The 10,630-nt window shown below is 33.5% G+C and overlaps 1 protein-coding gene across 1 annotated transcript in view; it reads right to left on the bottom strand.

The window, feature by feature from the left end:
• LOC109532804 (major facilitator superfamily domain-containing protein 10) overlaps window positions 1-10,630 on the bottom strand; it is a 49,278-nt gene that overhangs the window by 25,328 nt on the left and 13,320 nt on the right. Inside the window, exon 6 of the transcript XR_007282546.1 lies at window positions 4,817-4,879. The gene's annotated coding sequence lies outside the window, so the exon portion shown is untranslated. The remainder of the gene's footprint in view (window positions 1-4,816; window positions 4,880-10,630) is intronic.

Genomic DNA, 10,630 nt, shown 5'->3' with positions numbered 1-10,630 from the left:
GGTTCACTTTCTAAAAAGGCCATTTATTTCTGTCTAGAATGATGTACAAATGAGCGTTCTTGCTCATTTTGCCTCCGAGATATGAGCAAAAACGATACGACTTTTTTGGGAACAATGCCAACATTTCCTGATCGATGGTTAGTATCAATATTCAATCAATCAAATCTAAAACTTGAAGTCTTGAAATCAATACTTTTTTGAGAAAATTGCCAACATTTTTTTATCGATGGTTCACTTTCTAAAAGGGCCATTTATTTCTCTCTGGAATGATGTTGAAATGAGCGTTTTTGTTCATTTTGCTTTCGAGAAATGGGCAAAAACGGGACGGAAAACATGGAATTTTGGCATAATTTTGCACCTAAATGTCTGATATTTAAATTTCGCTTTCTGGGTCAAAACTACTTGAATTTCCTTTTTATTAGGTTATACAGGGATATAACTATACAGGGTATATAATAAAATATAAATATTTTTAAAATGTGCGCGTATTTTTTAAACGTAAAGGTACTATTTACAATATGGCGAAGAGAATTTTGAAGCAAATAATACCGGGTAAGCGTAAACTTACTTTTCTCTATCGTTGGGACACCCTGTGCAGAGGAAAAATTAAAAGAGACGGACTTATGGAAAAGAGCAAAGGGAAGGTGACGAATGGAAAGTGTTGCCAACAACAGATTGCACAATGGACGATATAAAATGTACAAGAACTAATGGGGTTTGCACACTTGTAAAAAATTCCAAACTAGATCTTGAACTGGAATCTTCACAGAAAAGAATGCGAAGTATGTCAAACAAAGGGAAATCCCGGAAGAGACAAAAATGATCTTTACAGGCAAACTAGAGGAAGATTTCGCCAGTTCTACAGAAAAGATCAATTTCATATGAGCCTTCAAACAATTCCATGGATCCGGCAACGAAAAACGCACAAAACCTGTTTTTACCTGTCCAATTCTTGGAAAAATTCTTCTTTGGGTTAGTAGAATGGGCTTTGATACAATACGTGCATTTGCTACAGTCTTGGCTTTAAATAGATGGACGAGATGTTTTCAATGTACTGAAGCTGAAAAATGAGCTTTTGATAATGGGACACAATTTCAATACAAAAGGTAAGACCTCGGTGTAATATTCATATTATGGTATGTAATGTTACTCTTGATATAAGATTGTAACAGTACCCAATTATTATGCTGCGGAATTTTAACCGTGGGAAGTTTGTTTTGCATCACATTCTAGTGGGGCAATGTATTGCTATTAACAAATGTGGTGTAAACAAAAAACCTCACAGTTCATTGAAATTACATGCTGCTATCTGGAGAATTACATAGTGCCGTATCTAGCTGGATATCATTGATCCAAGCCGCACTGTATGAAATGTAGTTAAAGTAATTACACTTGGACATTTGTCTGGCAATATAAAATCCAATAAAGATCCAAACTTAATTTATTATTCATCTGAAAATCTATTCGTGTTAGTTTACGATTTGAATGAATCAGGGACGTATCAGGATTTCCAATCCAGACAAATTAGACTGCAATAATGCAACTGTTCATTCTATTGCATCTGTTGACAAAGACTCGACTCTGCATTGTACTGTTTATTAACAAGTATCGATTGTCAAGGCTAGACTAGTTATTTTTTCCAAAGTGATAACGTCAGTAGCGATAACAGTGATGAAAATGTGGGAATTATCAGATTATCCATACATTTGTAAATGCCAAGAAAATTAAATGGGAAGCTATTTTCAATATCGGCATTAACCTGCCATAAGTAAATAGAAACTATGTTTACAAATGGTAAAAAATTACTAACAATTCAAAATAGATTAGGCTACATTAGCTGGTTGGTGTTGTGTAGATAAAATGCTGCAAACAAGGTCGGCTTCGAATAACATATTAATGATAATCGATTATCGAAGAATATACAGGGCGGGTTTTTTTCGATGGCTAGTACAGGAATCCTGGAAACTACAGCAGATGCAACGAAGGTTAAATGGATAAATAATTGGAGGTTTCGAGTAGAGCGGTCTTTCCGATTTTTCATATTTTCAACTGCAAGATAGATATTAAGGGTGGGAAGTTTTCAAATTATCTTAAGATTTGGGTGAATTATTGAAAAAAATTAAAATAAAATGTTAACTTTACCCCGCTGTATCTCAAAATCGAAGCCGTTTTCAATCAATGTTTAAAGGATATTTTCATCTGAAAATTAGATTTTCTATCGATAGTTAGTTAAATCCTGCGACTCAACCTGTATATTCATTCTGGACTGAGGAAGGTTTATAAGGGTACATTATCGATAATTTCCCTTTCATTAACTATTGATCCTACAAATCCTTAATCAATAGGACGTTTCGACTAATTTTTCCTACTTTGATGTCCTAATCAAGCGAGGAATACAAAACGAATTAACCGATATAAAAAAAACTTTCTAACAACATTTAAATGTACCATGTCTGAATAAAAATGAATCATCTAATTAAAATAATTATTCTTTACCTACGATTGAACCGTTCTTATAAGGCGCGCTTACTAGGAGACTAAATTTATGAAGTGAAAATAAACGCCATTGACCAGAGGAAAGTTAAAACTAATTGGAAACGGTTTTTCAGTTGCATATTGGAAAATCATATAGTTTTAACAGCTTTTGCCGTACAAAGAGGGTTTTTAAATTTAAGTTAGGCTTTCACGGTTACTGCTTGAAACTGGTGAATTTTTCGGGATTTTAGGCCGTCGTGGAAACAATATTTTCCTGACGTTTCGCTAGCTCAAGTGGATTGCATCTTCAGAAATGGCTGTTCGACAATCAGATTCTTTTTTTACACAGGGTTGGCTTTAGATTAACGAATTTACTTTTGGAGATTTGGAATCTCGCCCATGTCCTAAACCCCCAATGTTTTTTTGTTTAGAGTTGCTAGACTAATGAAAAAATATGTGTGTAATCGGGAAAATGAAAGCACAAAAATAAGTTGAAAAGTTCACATAAAGGTATGTCGTCTAAATACTTCGTTTCAGAAACGGGGTGTTGAAATTATAACTTCAATTTTAACTTTTGCAGCTTTCCAGGCAATCACCTAATTATAATTCGTCTTTTTTGCTAATTCCTTATTCGACTTTGAAACTGTAGACTTCCAAGTTATCTGCAAAAGAATTACTTAATTCTCTTGCAAATTTAACTGACTTTTGCATATTTCTATGGGAAAATGATGTATGTTTTTCAGATTATAGTAATTGTTTTGATTAAAAATTATACACACTCAACATAAACAACTTTGATGATCTTCAGAAGCACCCCGAAAAAGTATCGAAAATCCGAAAATGATGAAACAAGCGAAGTGAAGACATTAATGTTAATGATAATTTATAGCGAAAATAGTTGTAGCCAAAATGGGATTTGTTTTCTTAATTAATGTACGATAGACATGTGCTAAATAAAATATACCGATGTGCGTTGGTAATAAACCGCTAAAATCGCTATAAATAACCTTCCATTACCATATATTCCCATCCTGTTATAGCTGAAGATAAAGAATTGTGCTGATTATCCAACAGCCTTATAAACTGTTTTCCTCTTATTCGTTTCCTTAAATTAATAGACGAAAGAACGCGTTCAACATGCTTTGGGTTTTATAACAATAATGTCACAATGCCTTTTAACTTTCACAACATCATTGTCTAAAATATACGGTAAATTCTCACGTGATAAAATAATTCAGGCACAACAGATATATTATCCATTTCCATTTTGCATACTAATTGTACAAGGTGGTTCCAGAAAATTTATGTTGTTTATATTAATAATTAATTGGAATAAAATTCTTTTTTTTGGAGTAAAAGACTGGTTGATACTTGTTTCACACATCGTATGTATAGGCTTACATATTTAGTGATTGGAAAACCGCTTGGAAAGTTTTATTCCTTTGTTTGCTTAAGCAACGCACAAAAAGGCTTCGATTTTCTTTTAAGTGATTAGAGTGATGTGACGTGGAAGTAACAGCACAAAGGCATGTCTATCCTTTAAAAATCGAGAATTATACGACATGAATGAAGTAAAATTCCGCATTTGTAATTTATTATTCAAAGTTGGTCGCATCCTGAATAGACGTTTTTATTTCCAGGTACGCATACTCATTTCTTACTTAGCGATTTGTTTGATTTATCTGACATGAAATTTTAAAAAGGAATTTCCCTTCAGACCATATTTCAATTAAATTTTAATTAATTTAATTGACTACGACCTTCGATGACTTTCGAAGTTGTTTGAGTCTTGAATTTTCGTAATTAAATTTTGAAATTTTCAGTTCGTTTTTAATTAAAATAGTGAAGTGTTGCGCGTTATTTCAACAGCCAGATACTTTCCTTATATCTCACTTGAACATTGTTTACATGATTCATTAACTAGGTAAACGAGATATTCCAATATGATTCATTCCATTCATTGCAGTATTCAAATATCTCATTTAATATTAAGTTTCTAGCTGAGTAAATATTAGTTAGCCAAGTACATGTGTTTGGTGTAATTATTGTGTTACAGCATTATACAGAATACTATGCTTTGCTAGAAAAAAATCCAAAACATTCTAATGTGGATAATTCGAATTGGTTCAAATAAGGAAATCATTTGAACGGAATCCGAGCAAAAATATGTGACAAATCAAAAAACAAATACCAATTCCTGATAATTGCCGCATTTAGCTAGTGGCTTTGTGGTTTCTAAACTGGTGTTCAATTTTTTTTTAATTAATGCCTTCTAAGCATTGCTGGTCGATTAATGGCTCTCAAAAGATCAGTTAATAAATAATATTTCATAATCACTTACCGCATGATTTATCCTATCAGTTTCATCATGGTTGCTGAGCTGCAGGTCTTGTTAAAGGTGATCCTATAACAAGAAATCACATGAAGATAAATCCGGTTATTCCGCAAGTTAATTATTGCTATTTTTAGTAGGTAAGGAAATGTAGGCATGTCTAGAACTTTTTAAATTTCAATAAAATATTGTAACATAATTAACAAAGTAGATGTAGGTATTTAAGTCTCCATAGTCTAACGGGTCAGTATAGTCTTTGAGTTATTCTTCTCATTCTCTCTAATGAAGAATAAACAATATATGGTGGGTTAAAAATCGACTCCACCTACTCAAAAACCGCTTAAAATGGTCTAAAAAGTCGATTATTTCGGATTTGAGGCATGTAGCGTGGTTTGCAATGCTCTTGTTGCATTCGTTGCATTATTTTGATGAAAAGATTCGAAGAAATTTGCAAGACTTGACATTTTCGAAAAAAATCGACATTTCTCTTACGAAAATTTTGGACAAAAATTACAGTTTCACGTGCGGGTTTTTTTAAGCTTAATGGATTATTTCCGATCTGAGCAGCTCCTCGCTATGCATATATAGAGTACTTGTCTCAAGGATAATGAAGATATCGTCGGTTAAAGATAGGACTTGCTTAAAAATCGCCTAAAATAGACCGAAGCCGCAATTTATACCTTCAAAGACGGTTTCTTCAAAAACACATTGCTCTGAATCCTGTTGAGTTGTAAACGTACTTTATACTGTTCAATGAGAATTAGAGTTCTTTTATTGGACGTTTTCAAAACATACTCAGCCGCAATTTTTCCGACATTTTTCCTTAAATTTAATGGCGATTTATTCCTTCAAAGGCGATTTTTTCAAAAATTAATTTTCTGCAATTCAATTTATTCTAAATACCGTTGAGTTAAAAAACGTCCTTTATATTGTTCAATGGAGAATTAGAGTCCTTTTATTGGACGTTTTCAAAACATACTCAACCGCAATTTTTCCGACATTTTTCATTAAGTTTAATGGCGATTTATTCCTTTGAAGATGGTTTTTTCAAAAATTCATAGCTCTAAATTCCGTTGAGTTAGAAAAACGTCCTTTATACTGTTCAATGGAGAACGGGAGTCCTTTTATTGGACGTTTTCAAAATATACACAGCCGCAATTTTGCGACATTTTTCCTTAAGTTTAATGGCGATTTATTCGTTCAAACACGCTTTTTTTCAAAAATGTATACTAACTACTAAAAATATACTCAGTCGCAATTTTTCCAAAATTTTTCATTAAGTTTAATTGCGATTTATTCCTTCGAAGATGGTTTTTTCAAAAATTCATAGCTCTAAATCCCGTTGAGTTTGAAAAACGCCCTTTATACTTTTCAATGGAGAATTAGAGTCTTTTTATTGGACGTTTTCAAAACATACTCAGCTGCAATTTTTCCGATATTTTTCCTTAAGTTTAATGGCGATTTATTCCTTCGAAGATGGTTTTTTAAAAAATGCATAGCTCTAAATCCCGTTTAGTTAGAAAAACGTCCTTTATACTGTTCAATGGAGAATTAGAGTCCTTTTGTTGGACGTTTTCAAAACATACGCAGCCGCAATTTTTTCGAAATTTTTCCTTCAGTTTAATGGCGATTTATTCCCTCAAAGACGGTTTTTTCAAAAATTCATAACTCTAAATCCCGTTTAGTTAGGAAAACGTCCTTTCTACTGTTCAATGGAGAAATGGAGTCCTTTTATTGGATGGTTTCAAAACATACTCAGCCGCAATTTTTCCGACATTTTTTCTCAACTTTATAGTCTAGCGTGATCTACAATGCGCTTGTTCCTTTCCTTGCCGAAGAAATTTGAGAGAACTTATATTTTTCTAACGGATGTTGAACAAAATTTTTCTTCCAATATTCTACTAGTTTTTAAAACTCTTTTGTTACTGTTGAAATGTCACTTTCAGTTTATAAGATGTTCTGAATTTTTTTGTTGTTTGATATGCATATTTTATCCCGATTTCATTAATGTACAAGGTTTTGCTTCCATTTGCCAACGTTTTAGTGAAAAAATTCATCACCAAGGTTTATTATCTAAAAAATGCAAGTCCGACTCTGGATTTGAGTTACATATTGCATGTTTTGGTTTCCTATTCTTTTAGGTTTGAGATTTGAAAATATCCGTTAATTTTATTTTGTTCTGCATTAAAGTCTTTTAATTTATTAGAAATGAGGTACCCATTTGATCCTTAAAAATAGTTCATGTTGACTAATTAAATACCAACTTTATTGTTTAAGAAAAATCCACTCCGAAAAATCCATGGGCTTGAAATAAGGCGATCGAAGTGGCCAGTTTACAGGATCATGGTTTCCAGGTATTTAGGGTTTTTTGTTGGAAATTCTTCAAATTTTGTATTTTTTGGACAGTAAAACTTAGTAATGAAATCAGGAAAAACATGCACTTGAATGATCCGAAAAAAATAAAATTACTGTCGATATCTCATAAACTAAAAGTGCCATTTTATTAAATTTAATATCAATGCGTGCGTAGAGCTTTAAAAACTAATCAAATGTTGTAGATATTTTTGTTTGCAACCCTTGGTCTCGATTTATTTCCCAAAAACTTTTTCGGTATTATTTGGCTTTTCTCTCAGTATTTGCGACCTTAATTTGACAGAGGGATTAGATTTATCGCATTTTTGATGCTGATACCTTTGCCTTTGTATGTGTGATCTGAAATGTTTAGTTCTTATAATTTCTGTCTGAATAGTTTGATGATTGTTACTCGCAAGATTTTCTGTTGTTTTTAGGTTTAGTCGTGTGATCATCTGCCCTGAGGAAGGAAAAATGCTCGACTATTTTACAATTAAACAGTAAAAGTTCATTTTTAGTTTCAATTGGAAAAAACATGTCATTGTGTTGTCTGTGAGTGCCTGAAGCTTTTCTATCGCATCTGCGGTTTTTATCGTGCGTTCTAAGTACAGGGTCGTCCGCATATTGAAATTGAAGGTATTTGGAAAGGGTTAGTTTTGTCTTGTTACGTTTCTCTGAATTTGATTTAAATATTTGTCTAGTTTGAAGTAGCATTCATTTAAGGTTGAAACAATTGCAACATACAAAAATTCAATAGCACGATCATTGTGTCTGGGTGACGCAGAATATTGGAGACGCCAAACTCGGAACTAATGGAATCGATTAAATCTACATAATGTTGCGAAGTAACACATGGGGGTTTTCCCCTTATAAAATTCAGTTAGCCCGAATACCTGACTCTCAAGAATATGATAGCACCTTCGTAACTTTTCAGTCCCTAACCAGATTAGAATGTAACATAAGATTCTTCCAAAGTTGTTAAAATGGAAAAAGTATGGAATATGCAATAAATTTTATAGAAATATTTATATATGTACGTGACGAATTTCACTTGTGAGAATGCTCAATTTCAAATAATTCACTTTTAGTGAACATTGTCGAATATTCTGATGTTGCCTAGATGATGTTTTTGATGCAATAAACTTTCGACGCACCGCAGGAGTTCTCGTAGCTCTAATAAACGTTCAAGCTTTGTTCTTGTCGATATTACGGTTTAAGCTAAGCCCTCTAAGGTAAGCTAGTTGGCAGGATTATGAAACTTTTAATTGAAATTCCAAACACTGGAAACAAGGCGATATTATCAAACAGTTAATGGATTTCACTATCTTTACAAGTATATCTTTCATTGAAATTACAATTTGAATTTCTCACTTAGACACGTGCATGTGGCCTATGAATTTTCTGTTTGCGAGACAATTTTTGGCCCTGATAACCAATTAATTACGTGTATCAAGTGGATATTTCAAGGAATATCTTAAGTTTTTACGCGTTTTTACAGTGCGTCCTACAGAAAAGGTTGTTCGAAATTTGGGGGGATTTTTGATCAGTTTTTACAAAAAATCAGCAATAAAAAGCATATTTTTCTAGGCTTTCTAGGTGATTAGAAAAGGACTAAAATCCAAAAATTGCCACAGTTGAAAAACCTGCTACTCTCACACCCAGGTAAAATGACCACGTACCATTTTGACGGTTCATGTAACCAATTCATTGTGCAATCAATTAAATGTTTTATCCTGGAGATTCCAATGATTATTTTAAATGCGGCATGTAAACCTGTATTTGTCTTTGTTGTATCATTGCACATTTAATCAGCTTTATCGATAACGACGCACCACTAGTCACGCATTTATAGTGTTAACCCAACCCATGATTGTTTCTATATTTTAAATATTTACATACGATACAAAGCGGGAGTTTTACAGGGTGATCAGAAATTTTGTTCTCCTGAAAAGTGAATCATTTTCGTTCTATTTCACCAAACGAAAACATGCCATCTATATAAAGCATAAAGCATCACGCCTGAAGACGGCGGCAACTAGCGAAGGAGAAACGTTAGATATCAATTTGATGCAGCCACTCATCGTTTGCGGTTAATTGCGTATTTACATACCGGGTGGTCCGAAACATCAGTTTAAATGCATATTTAAACTGATTCAACAGCCTGTAACCACTAGGTGTTGAAATATGGAATTTTATTTGGGTTTTTCTCTCCAACTTTTGCAGTTTTTGAGAAATTTGGCTCAAATTCGGAAGGTAAGCAGTAACTCTAGTGACACACTTATTAGTGACACAGAATTTTGAGGCATCGCTGCCAGACTTGCTCATTTTGCCAATTACTCAAAAGCTGTGGCAGATACGAAAAAAATGCAAGGGATCAAGAACGCTCGTTTTTACATCATTCTAGACAGAAATAAATTACCTTTTTAGAAAGTGAACCATGGATGGGGAAATGTAGGCAGTTTTCTCAAAAAATGCTTGAATTCAAGAAGTTTTAGATTTGCCTGGTTTTTGTTTGAGTTACAAAATCCACTTGAACATGACGCTGCTTTTTTCGAGGTTTCTCAAGAACCATTTGAGCCACAGAATTCGTTTTGGCATCGTTGAATAGAAAATTGAAAACTCGCTTCAGTCGTAACAACGTGGCTGAGGAAATTCGAGTAGTTTTGACCCAGAAAGCGAAATTTGAACATCAGACACTTCGGTGCAAGATTATGTCAAAATTCCATGTTTTTCGTCCCGTTTTTGCTCATTTCTCGGAAGCAAAATGAGCAAGAACGCTTATTTGTATATCATTCTAGGCAGAAATAAATGGCCTATTTAGAAAGTGAACCATCGAGAAGGAAACGTTTGGTAGTTTTTTCAAAAAATGCTTGAATTCAAGAAGTTTTAGATTTGCATGTTTTTTTTGAGTTGCAAAATCCACTTGAACATGACGCTGCTTTTTCGAAGTTTCTCAAGAACCATTCGAGCCAGAGATTTCGTTTCGGTATCGTTGAATAGATAATTGAAAACTCGCTTCAGTCGTAACAACGTGAGTGGGGAAATTCGAGTAGTTTTGACTCAGAAAGGGATATTTGAATTTCAGACACTTCGGTGCAAGATTATGCCAAAATTCCATGTTTTCCGTCCCGTTTTTGCTCATTTCTCGGAGCCAAAATGAGCAAGAGCGCTCATTTGTACATCATTCTAGGCAGAAATAAATGGCCTTTTTATAAAGTGAACCATCGATAAGGAAATGTTGGCAGTTGTCTCAAAAAATGCTTGAATTCAAGAAGTTTTAGATTTGCATGTTTTTTTTTGAGTTGCAAAATCCACTTGAACATGACGCTGATTTTTTGTAAGTTTCTCAAGAACCATTCGAGCCACAGAATTCGTCTTGGCATCGTTGGATAGAGAATTGAAAACTCGATTCAGTCGTAACAACGTGAGTGAGGAAATTCGAGTAGTTTTGACCCAGAAAGCGAAATTTGA

This window comes from Dendroctonus ponderosae, unplaced genomic scaffold (genome assembly GCF_020466585.1).
Source record: "Dendroctonus ponderosae isolate FM_Combo_2020 unplaced genomic scaffold, Dpon_F_20191213v2 Dpon_F_20191213_1, whole genome shotgun sequence".
Taxonomy (NCBI): Eukaryota; Metazoa; Arthropoda; class Insecta; order Coleoptera; family Curculionidae; genus Dendroctonus; species Dendroctonus ponderosae.
The sequence above is the reverse complement of the archived record's forward strand: the minus strand, read 5'-3'. Positions and strand labels throughout refer to the sequence as shown.